This window comes from Polypterus senegalus, chromosome 5, assembly GCF_016835505.1.
Source record: "Polypterus senegalus isolate Bchr_013 chromosome 5, ASM1683550v1, whole genome shotgun sequence".
Lineage (NCBI taxonomy): Eukaryota > Metazoa > Chordata > Cladistia > Polypteriformes > Polypteridae > Polypterus > Polypterus senegalus.
In genome coordinates, this window is record NC_053158.1 from 82144727 (window position 1) to 82166916 (window position 22190).

Consider the following 22190-nt stretch of genomic DNA (forward strand, 5'->3'; position numbering starts at 1 on the left):
CTTACAACATTTATGATACAATTTGTTAGAGTTTTTTTGGTTTTCCAATTGGAGCATAGTCTGGTCAAGTGACTTGCTCATGGTCACAGTGACAGTGGCGGGATCTGAATCTACAACCTCGGGGGTTTGAAGTCCAAACCCTTAACCACTACACCACACTCCTTGCCTTGTACCTTGTTTTACAACTTCTTCCTTTAAGAACTCAACAAGAACACTGTATAAACAAAGGAAAGAAAATCATAAAAACAAAGGAGAAAAATCATAAAATTTTAAATATTTCAGAATCTAATAATGAACAACTTTTTTACATAGATTAGATTTTTCTCATCTAGTCAAGACACTGAATATAACTCCACAGTTTGGTAAAACTTTCACTCAGATTATACAATGAAATTTAACAGCAGTGTCATTTTCATATCATTAAAAAAAAAAAGAAAAGACAGCTTTACTTCTTACAAATGCAACTGAATATAATCTGAAGTGCTGTCCTTTAGGGCCGTTCGATATAACGATATATATCGGATGACAATATGAAAACGTCTATCGCTGCACATTACGCTATCGTTTGTTTCGTGGTGTCGCAAAATAAACTGTTTACGCAATATTTTTTTCATTGTTTTGATGGCCACCACGTGGATGCACACACACTAGCATGGCTGATGAAGACGAGGCAACACCAGGTAGCTCCACACAGAAGGACCTTGTTCCTAAACGAGGAGCTACCTCTGTAGTATGGAGATGGTTTGGATTTGAAGAGTCTGACACGGACCAGAAAACGGTACTGTGCAAATTATGCTGCAAACCGATCGCTACCACAGACACCAACACGACAAACCTCTTCTACCACCTCCGCAAAAAGCACGTGAGCGAGCATGCAGAGAGTTCACAACTGAGAGGCAGGCCACGTAGGATATTGCAGTTGTAAAGGTACTATTTAAACGAGCATGTTAAAAGCTTGGAAGAATAATTGCTACCAAAACAATTTGCTTAAGGCATAATTTTCCCTGCAGCGTTTGCTGTCAGCGTTAATCTTGTTAAAATTACTGTAGCGTCTTCCAGACGTAATGACGATCCGAGACGGTCACTTGGTTAGTTCCCTCTTTATTAAACACAAACAAAAAAAAATGGTTGCTGTTGGCCACAACCACGCCAAACAGACAGCAATCCAAAAACAAACTCTCTTAGCTAGGGGCGACAAGATCGTCGTCCACTCCTCCTTTTTCACAGCGCTTCCCCGCCGCCTCGGCTCCACCCCCATCCCTCCGAACCTCCTTTACCTTCCACTCTATTACAGTCCATCAGAAATAACAGGGACAACAGAATAAATAACTGAGAGGGATGTAAATCACAGAACACAAACTGCAGAACAGAACTCTACAATAAAGAACAGAACGCTACATTACGTTTATGCCACAACTGCATTAACACGGCAAATCTCCGTTAACGAGTTACCGCGGATCGCCCCGTGCTTGGGGCTGGACGGCATCAACACGTTAGCGCCGTCCAATTCCCATGCACGGGGCGATCAGCTGTAACTCATTAATGGAGATTTGCCACACTACGATGTGCAAATTAACATTTTACTAGAATGTAGCCTAAAAAATATTATATTTACTATTATATATTTAATATATTTTTGTCGTAAGCCTTATTGCTGCTACAGTTTGAAGTAAAATGTTTACATTTGGTTTTGACAGTTAATGTTAGACTTGTATTTATTTTGTTTTAAGGGTTTATTGGCCTTATATAGTTTAGTTGTTAGTGCTTTGATCCTTTTATATTTAATATATGTTGTGAGAGTTATTGCTGCTACAGTTCACATTTTGTTTATGTCAGGCATTTTATATAGCAGTATTTTATATTGGGCCTTTAGTAATTTGTTTTTGAAAAGTGTTTTATATTTGATACATTAACATTTTATGTTTACATTCGAAGTCAAACATTTGCTCAAATGTTCTAAATAAAAGAACAGAAATAATTACAAGTTGAGTACTTCTCATTTTGATTTTTTTAATTTAAATGAAAAAAAAGGAGTGGTGATTATATAAACTATTCACTGAATACAAAGAAAATGTACTATATCGTGATATCGGGATATGAAATGAAATATCGGGATATAAGATTTTGGTCATATCGCACAGCCCTACTGTCCTTATACGGCAACTTCTGGCACTGAGTTTTGAATGTACGCATTTTTAAAGTCATCGCAAACACACAACATTTTATAAAATACAGTTAAGATGGAGAACACAGCATTCATCAGAAAGTAACCAACATTTTATTATTATATTAAGAACACATAACTGGAAAATAAGCATAGTACAAAAAGATATACATGGATGCAGTATGAATAAAGTTAGACATTATCAGCTTACTACTGACATCATTAGTACCATTTCAAACATAGCTACTTTTAAATGAATGTAGAAACTACTCAGAACACTCATGTCACACTTCAATTACAAGTATTTTGGAGTATACAAAAAGGGATTTTCTTAGAAATATAGAAATACAGCAGGAACAAAATTAGCACAAATTCACTTATATATTAAGCATGAGTCATTAGATGTTTACTGTTTTCGTGTAGTACTAAACATCAAGACAGTGAAGAAAAACATGAAATTCGCACTCATACTATCCACCCCTACAGTTTTACTCTATTTGTAATAATCAATTCTCTGTAACTAGTATAATTTATAGATTTCATTTTAATTCATGAATCAATCTGTGTCAAATCAAAAGATAGAAAATGTTTGACTGTCAATCTCTAATTTGCTTCATGCTTTACCGAAATAATGTCACAGTACTCACCTTGTGTGCAACATTTTAGGTTTGTATGTTTATTGGTTTCTAGGATATAAAGACTTTAAAAAGGGGCTGTGGCCCCATGTCAGGGTCTCCAACACGTCACTCGTGAGCTACCGGTAGCTTGCAACCCCTTTCCAAGCAGCTCGCCAAAGGGTTAATGAATCCTACATACATTTGAAAACTTGATTAGTCAAATTAGGGGTGGGCGATGTTTCCAAAAAAATCATATCATGATCCACAATCTGAACTGCAATCTATCTTTTTAATGTGGCATACACTTAAGAGAATATCTGAACTCAAACTCATCAAGATCTGAGTAACACTTTATTTTAAATATCAAACAAAGTTGAATTCAATTGTTCTCTCATTCGCTAGCTAAGCAGAGTTAAGGAACACGCCCCGAAGCTCGCGAGTGAGTAAGGAAGGCCCCTCCCCTCGGCCTGCTGCCTTTTTTTCGGCTTCACAAAAATAAATCGGTACCACAAGTGAAATATGACACATAGGGTAATGAGAGAAGTCACAAAATCAACCGGAATGTTCAAGCAAATTATAGAAAAAAATCAGATCTAAATACGTTACGTAGTTCCCTCGTGAAAAGCGGACAGACAGACATTGAATTTTATATACAGTAATCCCTCGCTATATCGCGCTTCGACTTTCGCGGCTTCACTCTATAGCGGATTTTAAATGTAAGCACATCAAAATATATATCACAGATTGTTCGCTGGTTCGCCGCTTTCTGCGGACAATGGGTCTTTTAATTTAGGTTACATGCTTCCTCAGTTTGATTGCCCAGTTGATTTCATACAAGGGATGCTACTGGCGGTTGGCTTAGAAGCTACCCAATCAGAGCATGTATTACATATTAACTAAAACTCCTCAATGCTATAAGATATGCTTCCCGCGCGCTTGTTTGCTTCTCTCTATCTTTCTCACTCTCTCTGCCTGACGGAGGGAGTGTGAGCAGAGGGGCTGTTTGCACAAAGGACACGGAGGCTCATCTACAAAATGCCGCTTTATCGCGGTGCTTCTGTATACTTAAAAGCACGTATTGATTTTTTGATTGTTTGCTTTTCTTAGCGAGCGCTCTCTCTGACATTCTCTGCTCCTGACGGCGCTCCTTTGAAGATAAGATATGCTTGCTTTCTTTTAATTCTGAGAAAGAACTGTCATCTCTGTCTTGTAATGGAGCACAGTTTAAACGTTTGACTAAAGGGTGTTATTTCATGTCTAGAGGGCTCTAATAATGTTAACAGGGTGGGAGAGTTTATAAGGGCTTAAAATATATAAAAATAACCATACAAACATATGGTTTCTACTTCGCGGATTTTCACCTATCGTGGGGGGGTCTGGAACGCAACCCCCGCGATCGAGGAGGGATTACTGTATTATATATTAGTAAACCTTCAAAATAATGTGCAGTTAAAGTCTCAACAGCATTCTTAGCATTTCTGGAGCTTAGTAGAGCCAGATAACTATAAGAATGTTCAACAAACAGCTCTAAAATGTCTGCTTTGTTTGGGTCTACATACCTCTATGAGTCTGCTTTTTCTGACATGAATGTCATGAAATCAAAGTTCAGAACAAGACTGACAGATGAACATTTAAATGACTACATAAGATTAATCCCGAAGTGGATACACTCCACCATACACCTCTCTTGTTGACTCCATGCAGTGCCAGTCATCTGACCAACTAAAAAACACATCACACATGCAACTGGACATGTGAATACTCTTGTGAATTGAAACAGTGGCATGTAACACAATGACAAATGAATAAGTAATATCTGTGCATTTGTAATTGCATTGTTTTGACAGCATTCATGTTTTAATTCAATTGTGTGAGATACTCTAGAAAATGCATAGAGACATACAAAATGCACTTGCAGGTGATCTAAATATTTTTTGTGATGTTTTAATGCAAAATGTGAGTTGTGGACGCCAACATTTTGTAAATGTTCAGGTAAAACAAGCTTATTCAGTTTGTTTGGGATGAAATAAGCTATGATAATAAATGTTAGAAAACATGAGTAACGAGTAACTCTTGGCCAATTTCATTTTGTAAAAGTAGCTCTCAGGTGAAAAAAAGGTTGGACACCCCTGTCCTACATTTACTATAAAATCAAGTGCTACCAAAAAAAAAAACCAAAGACAATGATTCGTAAGTCACAACTTTTAAACTGTTATTGCAAGATGAAAACAGGACAGTTATATAGTATTAGATAGCCTTAACATTAAAAATTTTTGGTTCATAGTTGCATATTTGCCAATTTACACCATATCATACCATTTTCAACACCTGCTTAATCCTGAGCTGTGTCATGAGAGAGATGGAGCATAATCCAGCAAGCACAGAGAGCAAGGCAAGAAGAATCCCATGTCAGGTCACAGCCCATTGCTGGGTGAACACACAGACACCACAGTCAATTTAGTGTCACCAATCCACCTAACTGGCATGTTTTTGGACTGCAGGGAGAAGTTGGAGCACCCAGAGGAAGCCCACACAAACAGGGGGAGAACATGCAAACTCCACGTAGGGAGGACCCAAGATATGAACCCCCCTTCTCCTGACTGCAAGGCACCAACAGTACTACTGTGCTATCTCCATTACTGACTATTAGACATAATAGAAACATATGAATTCACTGATAAATTGTTATAATTGTATTAGATTATGGTTAAATTATAAGTAGTATGCCTCGGTACTTTGCCCTTCTCATTGTAATAAAACATGGCGTGCTTGATACCTTAGTGAATATAGCTTGGTTCAAGGTACCTACTTCATATTTTGTGCAATTACTAATTAAAACAAGCGGTTTATTGTGGTATAATTTTTTTTGTCATACATGACCAATATAATTTAACACAGGGGTGTCGAATTTTCACTGCTAATTAACTCCTTTTCTCTTCATTTTAATAGCCTTGTTTATCAGGATTCAGTCCTCTGAATTGATTTGTTTCTTCATTAAATGACAGCCAAACATAAATGAGACGTTAAACGAGCCGATAGATGACCAGCTAAATTGGAACATCAAACTCCAGCCAATTTCACTCCAACCAGTTCCTTAATGAGAAGCCAATTCTTGATGTTGTTTAAACCCATTATTTAATTCCATGGCTTATTGCTGCACTCATTTTGCCATAGCAGACATTTCCAAAACTGTTGATTTTCTGTTTTCTTAAGACCACCGTCAAAATGTTTGCAATCTGAGAGATCAGCCTTACCGAGACCTTTACCTTTCCTTATTTTTACATACTGTGTGAGGGGCACAGGTGAGCTGGTCATGTGGTGACTTCTTTTGTGTCTCATTGTTATTACGGAAAAAGAATCAACAGCCTGAGTCAAGTTAATTAAAACTAAGGCAAAAGAAGTTAATTAGCAGCAAAAACTGGCCACTAAAGAAGAATGAAAAAAATGAAAACCTGCAGCCACTGTGGCCCTCCAGGACCAGAGTTCGACACCCGTGATTTAACATGATAATTTGACAATATAGACATGAAATGATTTTTTTTCATTTTGAAAGCCCCCTAAATCAAAACTTATTTCTTTCAGATAAGAACCTAGTTGCTAAAGGAGAAGTATAATAATGTGAATACCACCTACCAAAATTTGAAAGATGTGATGTGGTTTAGTGTTGAGATATAGCAGGCTAAAGTTGCTCTATTTTTTTTTTTTTTTTGTTTTTATAAATTTTCAGCAAGCTAATATTTTGCAAATATGGACCAATTAGACCTAAAAGATATCCAATGCTTACAACCAATCCCTAAAGTTTGACCTATACGGAATACTGACATTTTTTGCTGCACATGTTTTCACAGTAAAATTTGGGCCAACCCTCTTTTTAAATTCTCCTCCACTTCTCAGAAACTAGTAAAAGATAAAAAAAAATATGGTACACTAGGTTTTGGGTACAACAACATTATTTCCATGAAGTATGAAGGAAACTGGAGATAGTCGGTATGCCTAGGTAGACTTCAAATGATTGAGCCTTATCAGAAGTGTGGAAACAGGAATTGAATTGAATTCAAGTTTATTTAACACTAGAATTACCAGAGCCTACAAAAAAAATCCTAAATCTGTCCCACCTTAAATCGCTTCTTAAATCCCTTCACACCTCTCCGCCAGCGTCCTTTGTCTTTTAAATGTGCTAATAAAGAGAAGCTAGAAGCAGCCGGTTATTCCAACGCCCCACCAATTTAGAACGTGCACGAACTTCTCCAAGCCCATGCCTTGATTGAGTATCTGGGAGTGAAGTGGAGTTTTAGAGTGGAAATAATATATCGTTATTTGGAACACACGCATTTCATGTCTGTTCCGTTTCTACAGTAATCTGTGTAAACACATTGTTAAAACAGAAACGTTTTTTTATATTCTAGTAGTAGATGACAAAATGTTGGCATAAACTATATAATGTATAAAGCCCCTGCGGTGGGTTGGCACCCTGCCCAGGATTGGTTCCTGCCTTGTGCCCTGTGCTGGCTGGGATTGGCTCCAGCAGACCCCTGTGACCCTGTATTCGGATTCAGCGGGTTAGAAAATGGATGGATGGATGTATGAAGCCTGAAGTCCAAATATCAAAGAAATATTTTCACAAAAGGAACAAATATAAGACAACAATTGCGCTTTTATTCAAAAATATAGCTGCAGAAAAAAAAGCCGCCTTAACATGTGACATTGACACCCACTAATTACAATCGCCTCTGTGGCGCAATACATTCGACTATTGACTGGGAATCAAAAGGTCGCAAGTTCGATTCTGCACTATTCCGTTTTGAAAAGTAAACTGCTCTAAGGCCGGAGTTATACTTCACGCCACGCGACGCGATGCGACGCATGCTGCAGCGGACGCTCCTGCTACGCAAGCGTTGTAGTGTTTATACTTGCTCGCGTACTTTACGTAAATCTGGAGGAATCCACCAGGTGGCAGTGCAAGATATTATCGCGGTGAGAACATGTTGGCTTCTCTGTGTTGTGAACTGCCTAAAACACCTATTAAATTCCGATAACACCTTACCGCAATATCTCTGAAAAGGATGTTTATTAATTAAATCCATAAATCCAGGGATGTGTCCATTCCAGGAAGGATTGGGCACGAGTGAGAAACAGTCCCTTGACGAGGCCTCAGCTCATCGCAAGGTGAATACAAGCACACACATACACTAGCGTCATTTTAGTGGCACCAAATCCCCAAATCTGCATATCTTTGGAAGGAAACCGGAGCACAGTGTGGAATACCAGCAACATAACTCCCTCTTGAGACAGCAGTGCTATCGCCGCCACCGTGACACCCCCATGTGTGTAATTATTCCCCCATGTGTGTATTTATTAACAGTATTCATTATTTAAACGAAATTATATGTAAAATGAAACATACACATTTTAATGCATTTCATCATGAAAGTGATATCAAGTATAAATCTAAAGATTCTAAATGTGCAGAGAGTTGGAATATCATATATTTAATTTGTTCTGTTTGGCGATCTATTGCTACTTTCCGCTGCTGGAACAAAATGCCGACATACAGATGCATTCGTGGTGCTTTTATATTCAAGCGTCGCATATTCCCGATCGTAATGACACGATACATTTTAAAAGTTTCACATACCATCTTTTGTGCCATCTATTTTTTATTGTTTTACTTTATCTGCTGTCAGGTCCAAGAAGCTCGTAGCGATTAAAAACTGGGATGACGTTTACGACCGTCTGCTTTAATGATAAAGTAAACTACGAGGTTAAAGTGGACATTTCGAGATTAAAGCGAAATTTCCACTCTAATCTAAAATACACGTTTTCACCGTGTCCTTTATTTTTTTCTCAGTGGCTCAAATATAACGCCATACATTATGTTGCTGTTAAGTTGTAAAAATTAAAAAATAAAAAAGACATATAAATGACACGATACATTTTAAAAGTCTCACATACCATCTTTTGTGCCGTCTATTTTTTTTTTTTTGCAACTTCACATCGGCTACATAATGTATAGCCCTGTATTTGAGCCATTCATCAAACAGCAAAGTCGCATCGATCCCGAAGGATCTCCATAGAGGCTTGCTGTCACATGTAGATAGTAAACAGAGACTCTGACGCCACGTTCCGACTTTTAGCACACTGCGCCCCGACTTTTGCTGGTACTGCAACTTCGCGCCGCATCACGTTAATTTCTGAGGACCTGCTCAGAGGACGCGTGAAATGAACGCTAGGAGCGCGTGGCAGCCATGATGAGGGCGCGTACGCGTTCTGAGCGTGAAGTATAAATAAGCCCTTAGTCTTACTATTTTAGAATAAAAGCATACATTTGATTTCAGTCTGTAACAGCTGGTGTAATTTATGATCCTTGTAAAGGTTAGCTTTGTTTTTTTTTTATTCACTTTTCATTCTCTCAGTCGCGTTCAGAATCAATCCATACAACCCCATCTGACACGGCTGTTTTCACATAAAGACGCGCTATAGCTCTGCAGTGTACCACGATGCATACGAATGCACCCCCACCCCCAAAGGGTTCTGACACACAAACGCTGGCGAAGCTGCCTTCTTTGTATCTCACTGTCACTTGATTTTCTTTTTATTTAGTTTTATTGAGTGTTCCTGCCAGTCCCCTCATGTTGCTGTATGCGGTTTCTTTTGTACTCCAAGACATGCAGAGGAGAGAATGGTAAAGAGCAGTAACTTCTGCGCTATATGCAATCATCAGACACTCCCCATCTGCCCGTGTCGCTCAAACACAGGAACATATGTTGGTGTAAAAGTATAACAAAAGTGCACTTTTATTAAAGTGCACTTTTTCCATTGCCTTTTCCTGTAAGAAGCAATGTACAAACTTCTCTCTATGCTGTGGTTTCTATTACACACCTGAAAGAAAGAGACAATACATGTGAAAATATCATCGCACTAATGCAATATTATTTGAAAACGAACAGCGTCAGATCGGGTGTGAATTTATGCAGGAAGTGGAAATTCTCTGGTGTGGGATCAGTTCTCTATGGTTGTGGGCGTGGGTGTGAGTGGTGGACATAACTGGGAATTACTGTGAATGTGCGTGGTGTTTTGAGATAATGAATAGAGCTGCAAATTACAGGGAATTCTCAGATCTGACGCTGTTCGTTTTCAAATAATATTGCATGTACTGAACTATTTTAGAATAAAAACATACATTTGATTGCAGTCAGTCTGTAAGAGCCAGTGTAAATGCATGATAATTGTAAAGGTTAGCTTTTTTTTTAATTCAGTTCCATTCTCTCTGTCGCGTTCACGATACCACTAAAATTTGATAATGCTGTTTTCACATAAAGACGCGCTATAACTCAAATGTGATTTATTTGGAGACGCGCTATAGCTCGAATGTGATTTATTTGAAGACGCGATATACTTGAATATTATTTATATAGGGAAGAAAGTACAATGTCAGGTGCTCATTCAGTGTAATAGGAACCATAGCACAGAGAGATGTGTACACTGCAACAAGTACACATGTCGTGAATGTAGTAGGAAGGGTGTGTGGGAATTAATATTTGAATGTGATGATTTTATATAGCACGAATTGGAAATCAGCAGTTCTTAGCATTGCACCACGCAAGCTGTCGTATCAACCGCCTACTGTAACTTGCTTTATTGTTTCTTCACTTATAGTCTAGAATAAAAGTGCACTTGTTTTGTTATACTTGTATACCAACATATATTCCTGTGTTTGAGCGACACGGGCATGCTCAAAATAACAGATGTGTAATGCCACGAAAAGTGCACGCAGGCACTTCAGTTCGCAAGCATTGGTACGAGAATGCAGTCACAAGTACGCTTTATTTGAAAACAGCATTCTCAAGATGGTTGTTTGGGGTAGGGTTGGATCCTGAACAAGACTGAGAGAATGAAAAGTGAATAAAAAAAAAACCTAACCTTTACAAGTATCATAAATTACATCGGCTGTTACACACTGAAATCAAATGCATGTTTTTATTCTAAAATAGTAAGAATAAGAGCAGTTTACTTATCAAAACTGAATCGTGTGGGATCGAAGTCATGATCTTTTGAATACTAGTCAGCAGCTGATACCATTACGCTACCGTGACAGCTGTAGTAAGTATGTGTCTATGTGGCATGCTAAGGCAGCTTTTTTCTGCAGTTATATTTTTGAATAAAAGCATGTTTGTTCTGTTATATATGTACATTTTGTGAAAGTGTTTGATATTTGGACTTCAGGCTTCATACATTATATAGTTTATGCTTACATTTTGTCATTTACTACTACAATATGAAAAACGCTTCTGTTTTAAAAATGTGTTTACACGGATTACTGTAGATACGGAAAACACATGACATGCGTGTATTTCAAATAATGATCTATTATTTCCACTCTAAAACTCCACTTCACTCCCAGATAATCAATCAAGGCATGAGCTGGGAGATGTTTGTGCACGTTCTAAGTTGGTGGGGGGATGGAATAGCCGGCTACTTGCAGCTTTTCTTTTATCAGCACATTTAGATTAACAAAAGACACTGGCGGAGAGGTGAGAATGACTTTAAGAAGCGATTTAAGGTGGGACGGACCTATGAGTTTTTTCGTAGGCTCTGGTAATTCTAGTGTTAAGCCAACATTTTCGTTAACAGCGGGTGGTTGACCAGATCAGGTCAGCCCAGCTCAACATGTTGTTATCATGACCATAACCATGAAAAACTAAACGAGAATAATGATGATGAGTGAAAATGTGTGAGGTAGACCATCTGGGAAAATATTCACATCATCACACAAACATTTTAAATAATTTCTGAGGTAAGGAGTGCATAATTATGACAAAACTAGTAACTGATTATTATTACCTTTGATATTATAATTGTGATTATCAATTTCAATTAAAAATACTACAATAAAATATGTACTTTGTCCTACCAATTGCATATACTGTATTCTGTACACACACAGTATAGTACAAGCTTTAGGCTGCATGGAACCAATTAACACTTTGTTTTGGAAAAGCAACTTCATTTTGGGCTTTTCTGAACACAGAACAAAACTTTAGGAATATCAATACCTTACAACCCAAATGAACAGAATAAATGTTTTCAGCAGAGTTAAATGCAATTACAAAGGTTTCTTTAATAACCAATTTGCATTTACACATGAATAATTAAGAATAAGCTGAAGGAGTTGACCGTTAGGCTGTGGGAAATGGGAACTTTCAGTCATATATGAATAATAAATTAAAATTCTGTCATTTCAAGCAGTAACAGGCATTTAAAATTTTTAAATCAAGATGCCAGTAACTTTTAATAGCTATAAAAAAATAAATTTCTCGGTATATACAAACTTTTGACAAGTAGCCTAGAATTATTATAACGTTGAGTATGTTAACAAGGCACAAATACAATTATAACAATTAAATTTAAGTATATTTAAAAAGTGTAGGTATTTACTAAATGTAAAGAGATAAGAACTGCACATCCTGTACTTATCATTACAGCTTCCTGTGGAACCCTAAGGGCTGGTTTATACTTCACACATTTCCACTGTTCATTTGACCCGTCCGCTGAGCATGTCCTCAGAAATTAATGTGACAGTTGTGAGAGTTGCAGTACCAGCAAAAAATTGGGGGGGGATTGGGGGTGTGTTGGAGGCGCAGTGTGTGCAAGTTGGAATGGGATATTGAAGTCTTTGTTTACCATTAACACGTGGCAGCAAGCCACTTTGCAGACCCTACAGGATCAAAGTGCATCAATGTTTGATGAATGGTTCAATGTGGTGTGATTGCAACACAGAACACATTAAATGTATTATATTCCAGCATTCTGCATATTTAGAATCCTTAGATTTATACTTGACTAGCAAAATACCTGCGCTTCACAGCAGAGAAGTGTGTTAAAGAAGTTAAGAAAAAGAAAAGGAAACATTTTAAAAATAACGTAATGTAAATTTGCTTTCTATTCGTTTGCATAAGCACAGTCCTTCACCAGCAATTTTAACTCAGTTACAAAGTGATCAGAAGTCTCGTTTATACCCTGGGTCCTCTCAGCAAACTTGTATCTCGCGAATATCATATTCGTCTTAGGCATAACAAACGCAAGCGGCAGTGTGTCTATGAACTTACTTTAAAGTTAAGCTTTACACCTTGCTTTCCTATCCGTTTGCATAAGCACAGTCCTTCAACCGTAAGTTTAACTCTGCTACAGCAATTTTAACTCTGTTACAAAGTGATCAAAAGTCTCGTTTATACCTCGTGTCTTCTCATTAAACTTGTATCTCGCGAATATCGTATTAATCGTAGGCATGACAAACGCCAGCAGTAGCATGTCTATAAACTTAATTTAGATCTACAGTTTACACCGTGCTTTGTTTCCGCTGTAGCTGCACTTATGAATATGCTTGTATGTGTAACTCGCTTCATATTCTTTTGCTTCCTTCTCAATTGTGTAATGCGTTTTTTGTTCAGCGCTCTTTGGAGCTGTGGAAGACGAAAGTTCTCTTCGTTCCCTTGTACTAATTCATGTCTGAGAAGTAAGCTTTACGAAACCATGTAAAAGCATACTTTGTTTTAGCAAACAGAAAAATATTTGTGCAAAGGACTCAAGGTCTGAGCATTCCACACATGAGTCTGCCTTATCACGTTTTCTCTTAGCTTACATCTGAACGCCATAACAAAAGGGGCCAAGAAATTGAGTTGCATAAGGGGCGTTGAAGGGGCTCAAGGATTGTGTACAATAAACGTGTTGACTGTTACATTTTATAATGATATTAAATCACGCATTCTAGGGGTATAAAAACTTGCCCCACCCAACAGACGGGGTTCAGAAGAGCCCCGACACTGTCATGTATTATTGATTGCCTGCTTTGCTGAAACTCTTCTCACTGTGACTCTGCAAAATAAAGCTGCTTTATAACCACACCTGCTGTCTGGTCTGAAGTCTTCGTCCACAGAGCTCTTCCTTGTTCTCCATGTACTGCGTTCACAGTCAGTTCACGTGAGCCGCCCTCTTGTGTGATCTTGCGATGTCCACGGCTTTATTTAATGTTAGCTAAGACCCAGCACTAAAGTTTTCCTCTCGCACTTTCGCCGAGTTTGTGCCAAACACTAGACCATCTCATCTTCGTTTGCATAAGCACAGTCCTTCACCCGCGAATATTTACCTTATATGGACAGGCACTCAATTATGTGGGAAGCATGATGATGCGGGACGCAACTCCGCCTCACACGGCGACCGAGCTGCAGGCTACGGCTGTATATATGGTCGAAAGTAGGTTCCAGTTATGACCGTTACGCATAGAATTTTGAAATGAAACCTGCCCAGCCTTTGTAAGTAAGCTGTAAGGAATGAGCCTGCCAAATTTCAGCCTTCCACCTACACAGGAAGTTGGAGAATTAGTGATGAGTGAGTGAGTGAATGAGTCAGTCAGGGCTTTGCCTTTTATTAGTATAGATAAAGTATGTAAGTTACATTTTACAGATAAATCGTTAACTTTATCTAAATAATGAATACTGTTAATAATTATACATGTGGGGGTAGCACAGTGGCAGAGCGGTAATGCTGCTGCCTCGCAAGCAGTCACATCCCTGATGGTCCCCACCTGAAGTTTGCATGTTTTCCTGGCACTTCCATAGTGTGCTCTGTTCAAGTATTTCTGTGCCCTTTTTCTCCAAACATACCTTTGCACATTGTGACCAAAAAGTTCAGTTTTGACATCAATCTACTGAACTTGCTAGAAAATCATCAGGCTTGTTTTGATGTTCTGTGTCAGAAGTTTGAAAATGAACTTTGTGCTTAGGAGGCAGGAATGGTTTTCTTGTTATGACTTCCACGAAGGTCATACTTGTGCAGTTGTTGCTGCACAGTAGAGTCTGCTAAATCTTCCTGAATGTCTTTTGAAGTCAAAGGGTCATTTTGATTAGCATTTTTAGCAATCCTACGAGAAATTCTCTCTTAACAGTTTCCTTGATCTTTCAGACCTCAAGTTGACCTCTATTATTCATGTTAACTGCCATTTTTTAATTACATTACAAGCAGAGGACAATGCTACCAGAAAAAAAACTATCTTCCCTTCTCCTGCTCTGTGGTCATCAAATATTTATTTTATTTTTGCTAGGCACCGGCTTAGAGGAGCCCATGGCTATCGATTACTGGGACAATGTTTGATTCAGAGTATTTATACAGCTTCGGAATTCGCATCACCAAGCCTTTCCTAACAATGACTGAACAAGCCATAGCCCTCACAAACTAATCAGGGTCTGAGATCTTTGGAATTAGTTATCTGATACCTCAAACCTATATTTTGGTGCTCAAGCTTTTACATGTTGCTCCTTTCCACTGTACAATTGTACAAAGCAAATACAGTATAATACACTAATCTTGCTTAAAATGCTGAAAAGAAAGTTTCGCCCTTAACTTTAGGCCTTTCGGAGATCAGCTTATCTTCTACCAACTTGGCTATTCACAGAAACAGAAATTTCAACTAGAGGTTCCAAGACTTTTGCATGCCACTATAAAACAGATAATTCAACTAGAAAAAGATAAAAATGTTTATCATTCATATTTTGTATAAAACTAGGGGGTTCTGCCCACTGCTCACTTTGCTCGCCCACTTCCTTCCCACATCAACCCCCCCACTTTGCTACACACAGCCACTCACTTCGCATCACTGCCGCTCGCATTGTGAAAAGGGGTGGGGTTGGGGAGATGTGGTCGGATCAGCTGCTGGCTTTTTGTTTCTGCTGCTGAGCTGCGTCTTCTGCACGTCGCGTTGTGCATCGATCATTTAAAGGCCTGTAGAGCAGCTGTCCTTTTGTCTCACAGAACGTTAAAGTGTCTTCCAAGAAAATCACGCATCACTCCTTCCAAGATTATTATTATTTTTTTTATAATAGATAGGATTTAGAACTGTGCACTTACATAGCTTTTAATGGTTATGACCACAGATGAAACAGGATTTTTTTCCTTTTGTTTATAAAGCAACTATATTTGTAATGAATTTGTAATATATATTCATTGCATTGTTAAATTTGTAAATATCTATATTCATTGCATTATGTCCAAGAACCTTAAAAAAACAATCTAATTTTCCATAGTATACATTGGTCTCTTCTAAAATAATGCCCTTTGTTCCCAAGGGTGAATTTTGTACTTTGCAGGTTGCTATTCCCATGGCCCACACCAACCTTAATGGATGAATTTTCAACACTACCTCTACCCTTTAATATGCATCAACTGTAAGAATCTACATTAATATATAAAAAGGTATGTAATTATGGGTCTCATGGGCTCTGATGTTTGGTGTGGTAATGTTAAATCATAGCTAAAAAGAGATGTCAATATAAATTCTAATCACCTCTAGATATCTAAATTTTAGCAGGAAACCAAAAACAAAGTTACTAATTTTTATTAGGTCTTAATTTTTTTTAAATTTAAAATAAACATAAACATATACATATAATGCAATAATCCAGACTGCCAATAAAAGATAATATGCTCACTGTGTAAGCAGCATTCTTTTTAGGAGAGCTTCACATTCCCTTTGTTTAAATTTGCTTCTGAATTTGTTTTACTAGTTAGCAGGTTGATTTATGATTAGATTTGATCTGGCTTATCACTAATAGTTGCCCATAGAAATCAACAGAGGGGCTGCGAAGAGGACCTAAAGACTACATTATGCCTGCAACAAATGGAAAAACACACCAGTCACATCAAAACCACCTGCCTAGTATTATGTAGGTCAGGTATGTCAAACACGCGGCCTGCAACAGAAATCTGTGCGTCCCGCATGACAGATCCTAGTTAGCACTAAACTTGTACAAAATGATTACTATCGTTTGTAATTGAATCATTCTGCATCTTCGGCGTTACTTATTGACTTTTCTTACTTCTGCCTTCTGACAAAAGCACATTTTCCCATGACACTACGGTAGTATAGCATAGTTGCAGCCGCGAAGTTGCAACTGAAGTGCTAGGCTGAGGTCCACGGCCCGGTAGAACTGCCAGCAACGGAGACTCACTCAGTGAAGGGCTACAGCAAAAAGGCTGCCCCCTTTACTGAGGTTACTTTCAGAACGCTTTGCAGTGCCGCAGAGAGAGGAGAGACCGAGGTAAGAGAGTATTGCGACAAAGTATTTTTATGTTTCCGACAGTTTCCCCATATGACACGAGTCCACAGAAATCTCGTTACTACGAAGTACATTCATCAGCAGATACTTTCATTACAGCGAAGTGACCTTGAAATGTTTGAATGAATCATCCACAGAGCAGTTAGTTCTGTGGTCGCAGCTCAGTTATGGACATTTGCACAACAATCCCCAAACAGAAACCTTGTAAAAAATGTTCTTTCTTCGAACTTTCCTCGTACTGCTTTTTTTGCTGTTTTTGTTTTGTGTGGTTTTAAGTGATACATTTTCCTTATTGCTCGTCAACATTTGAAAAACATCCATTAGAATTTAACTCATTATCACCCTTCTATAGAAACGGCATACTTGTTACATGTAAAAAAGAAGAAAAATCTTGGGTTGCAAACGTATGAGAACTGCTGCATTTGAAGATGCCGAAAAAGCTGTTTTTATGTGGTTGCAGTGATGCTTGTTCAAGAAACATTCCTATTAATGTGGCACTCATTCAAGAATATATGAGGTTTTTAAACTCTCCTGGGTCCCGGACAAACAATCTCACACGCGGCAATAGCGTTTCAGGACGCACTTCGGCGTGTCGTTCCTGTTGGATGGGGGGGAATCCCAGATCCCAAAAGAATTCAGAAACCTCACAATGTGAAGAAGAAGAAAAGGATGACTTGGCTTCTGATTGATAACTGTGCTGACCACAACATGCTTCCGCACTTAGATAATGTTCGCATTGAATTCCTCCCACCCAATTGCATGGCAGTGCTTCAGCCAATGGATTTGGCCATCATTCGAACCCTGAAAGTGTATCATCGCAAGGAAATGCTGAGAAAAATTCTCGTCAGCATAACTTGTAGACAGGAGGATATTAAAATAACGCGAAAGAAGCTATTGAAGTTGCTTCCATTTCCAACATCCTATCTTTGTGATGCACGTTTTCTGCAGTGACAGCAACCAAAACGAGATTACAGAGTAGATTGAACATAAGCAACACACTTCGCGTGTCACTGTCTTCCATCCTCTCCAGATGGGATCGTTTGGTTGCAGGAAAACAAGCCCGGGGCTCTCACTGATTCTGCATTATGGTAAGCTGTATAAATTCTATTACTAAATTATAAGTTAATAATAATAGAAATGTAATGTAAATTGTGTATAAAACTGCCCTATGAACCCGCCCATAATCACCCCATAAACTCCAACAACCCACCGATCCCTGGAAAAAATTGCTTCTAGTAAAGCGGTCCTTGGTGTCAAACAGGTTGCGGACCACTAGGCTACACTACTGGCTGGGCTGCTGAGATTGGCCACTGGGCAGAACTGACCATCACGAGCAGTAATAGCTCGCATATTTTCACGCTTTTTTGTTCTAGTTGTATGTAATTTTGTGCTAGTATTGTAACGAACAGTTAGTGCAGACTACAGCTGAAGATCTGAAGTGGACGCGAGAAGTTGGTGAGTTGTTTGTTAACAGATTTTTGTGATTTTAAGTTTTTATACTTAGTGTAGGTCAGGGGACTTTTTTCATATCGGCTAATTTTACAATATAAACTTTGAAGTGAACTTAGTAAAGCAAATTTTGATTTTTGGAGGATGTTTTCCAACATGAATTACTGAGCAATGAATTCAGTGAGCATTTTCACGATTTCAGTTCACATGAACAGGACTTTGTGCCGTTTACGTCACCATACCCTTACAAAATTGAGAATGCACCTGAGAATATCCAAATGGATTTGATTGAACTGCAGTCAGATTCTATTCCGATGGCAAAATACAACAAAGTTGGTGTGCCAGGCTTGTATGCTTACCTGCTACCCTCGTATGTGCAGATCTATAAGTTGGCATCGAGAGTACTGTCTATGTTTGGAAGCACTTACCTTTGTGAGCAATTGTTTTCATTAATGAAAGCTACCAAAACCCCACATCGCTCAAGACTTACTGTCGAGCACCTTTCATCCCTCATAAAAGTTTCAGCTGCACAAGATTTCATGCCTGATATTGACAAACTGGTTACTAACAAGAGATGCCAAGTGTCGGGACAAAATAAATAAATCTCACACTGTAAGACTCCTATATAAGCAATGAATATAATGAATATAATATAATAATATAAGGACCTAGCTAAGAGGCTAAAACTCTAATGATACTCTGTTGTACAGAGATTGTATGGGAATAAATTGCTTTTCTTTAAAGTGTTACATTTTTTAAAGTTTTCAGTATTGGAAAGAAAGCTACAGCAACTTTGTATAATAGTATAATACTATTGGTTACAGTACGGCCCACTGACGCACGTATGGCAGTCGAAGTGGCCCACCAATGGTAGCGAGTTTGACATGCCTAATGTAGGTCACCCTCATGTCGCCAAAACAGTTATGATTTGTCAAGGTGGAGCCAGATTTATGATCGGAATGAGATCTCTGGGCTTTGGAGGCCAAATCAATACCTTGAACTCCATGTCATGTTCTTCAAAAAATTCATGAACAGCTTTTGTAGTATGGCAGGGTGCTTTATCCTGCTGAAAGAAGCTACTGCCATGAAGAAACATTATTGACATGAAGAGCTCTATTTGGTCGTCAAAATTCTTTAGGCAGATGGTAGGGTGGTGCAAGTCAAAGTAACATTTACATGAATGCCAAAACTCAAGGTTTCTCAGCAGAACATTGATTCCGCCGGTTGTCTTCTTCTCATAGCACATCCTGCTGCTATCCCTTCTTTCCCAGGTAAATAACACACATGCACCCAGCTGTCCACATGATATAAAATAAATGTGATTCATTAGACCAGGCCACCCTCTTCCATTGTTCCATGGTACAGTCTGAAGCTGTGATACACTGTATGTTCTGACACTTTTCCCACATGGCCAGCATTAAGTTTCCCAGCAATCTTTACTACAGTAGATCTTTTGTGGTATTGGACTAGATGGGCTAGCCTTTGCTTCCCAAGCGCATCAATGATCCTTGGTGACTGATGACCCTGTTGCCAGTTCACCAGATGTTCTTCCTTGGACCTCATTTGGCAGTGGTAACACCCCAAGACAACTGCCACTTTGTGTATGCTCTGACCCAGTCATCTAGTCATCACAAATTGGTCCCTGTCAGAGTCATTCAGAACCTCACCATTGCCCATTTTTCCTGCTTTCAGTGCATCAGCTTCAAGAACTGATTGTGAACTAACTGCCTAATATATCCCACCTGTTAAAGAGGTTACACTGTAATGAGATAATCTATGTTATTCACTTCACCTGTCAATGGTTTTAACATTATGGCTAGTCCAAGTAAAAATGGGCTGAATAAAATACTCTCGTATTAAGCGACTAGAAGTGCCTAAGCAGCTGAGTTTCATTGTATTACAGGAGCTGCTTGTCTGGAGACGGAGATGGTGACGGGCTAGCCCTGAAGGATGCCCAGTGAGTGTTGAAGGAAAAAGATGAATGAAGGAAAGGGAGCTTTCAAAGCTAAAACGAGTTCAATCTGAATAACATGAAAGAGGTCTGAAATGGACTGGGAAAGATAATACCCTGAACCAATTTTTAATTTAATCTTCCTCTCCCACTGCCATCTTCTTCCAATAACCTGTCCCACAACACAATCCCTTCTACAACAACTCCTAAAACTTCAAAGTCCAATTCTGACCATTAGTATGCGCTATCCATAACTGAAGACCAAGTGAGGTAAAACTAAGTAAGCTCTACAAAGGAAAAGATATGGCATCAGATGGACTTAATACTTGAGTTCTTAAAGCCTGTGCTTACCAACGTCACCAGTTCAGTCAGTCTGTCCTTAAGGCTCCGGAAAGTACTGCTGCTGTGTCCAGCATTCAGCATTGTTCCTGTTTTAAAGAAGGCAGGCACCTCATCAACTAATGACTACAGGCCAGTAGCACTTACATCTCACATGAAGACCTCTGACAGGTCAGTCTTGCACTAAATAAGCATGTTCCCATTGCAGGAACTTTTTAGAAACTCAGGATCATTTGTAGCATTCCCAACGCAGAAACTCAGGCCATTAGTAGTTTCTGATACTTCTTTTAGTGCCTACTCTAAGGTATGTAACTATCATGAGCGGAGGCTGGGTGATAAATTGTGATAAATTTTTGACCACAAGCACTAGCGTCATCTATGTTTAAACTGGAATTTCATTACAGTATTAATGAATATACATTTCATGAATAACGTTAACTCCTTTTTTTCCCATGAGTATTATTTCTGCCTCGGAATCGTGAATATCTGCCATCTAACGTAAAAGTAGTCTTCTCTTTTGTGAACTAGCTGTCCCTGTTTTTTTAACCCTGTTGACTGTTTAAATAAATTTTCTGAAATTTCACTAAATGCATTTGCGATAACATACAGCACAAGAACTACCACCACCTCATTCTTTGCAGTACTGCTGTTTACTGAAGTGGCATCAACTGTTTAATCCAAGACCTTTGTACATCACATACTCATATTTTGAATAAAGGTTATAAATTCCTGTTATGTGGTGTAAACGCAACACAAGAAAGTAGCCAGGTACCAGAGGTAGCCCAGGACCTACATATAGGAACACATTGATTCCTGAAAGCAAAAACTCTCTGGTGAGAAAGTGCCCCAAAAATCCTCTTATGACAGACTGACTGAAAGCATTGCTGCTTGCTTATTAGACAAGAGTGTGGATGCAATTATCTATCTGCTCCTTAAGTCTTATTCTCACCTGGACAATGCTGGAAGCACTGTGAGGATTACAGTTGGGTTCATAAATATTTGGACAGAGACAACTTTTTCTAATTTTGGTTCTGTACATTACCACAATGAATTTTAAATGAAACAACAACTCAGATGCAACTGAAGTGCAGACTTTCAGCTTGCCCCAAAAATCCTCTTATGACAGACTGACTGAAAGCATTGCTGCTTGCTTATTAGACAAGAGTGTGGATGCAATTATTTTTGTGCTCCTTAAGTCTTATTCTCACCTGGACAATGCTGGAAGCACTGTGAGAATTACAGTTAGGTTCATAAATATTTGGACAGAGACAACTTTATTTTCTCGTGGTACGAGATCTCGCGAGATCAGATTTGTCTCGCGAGATGCGTCTGGTCTCACGAGAACGTGACGATATCCTTGCGTTATTGGCATGATGGAGTGTGAGGGAGAAGTAAGGATAGAAGATGCGCCCACAACATTTAAAACGTTGGTGTGGCAACATTTTGGATTCCTTGTGGAAATAAGAAACGGCGAAAAAATGACAGACAAGACAAAGACAATTTGCAAACACTAAGAAATTAATACTGTACACCTCTGCTAACACAAGCACTATGCAAAAGCA

The 22190-nt window shown here is 38.6% G+C and overlaps 1 protein-coding gene across 2 annotated transcripts in view; it reads right to left on the minus strand.

The window, feature by feature from the left end:
- The window catches only part of myo10 (myosin X), a 408709-nt gene that overhangs the window by 227972 nt on the left and 158547 nt on the right, over positions 1–22190 (minus strand). The gene's annotated exons all lie outside the window — the stretch shown is intronic.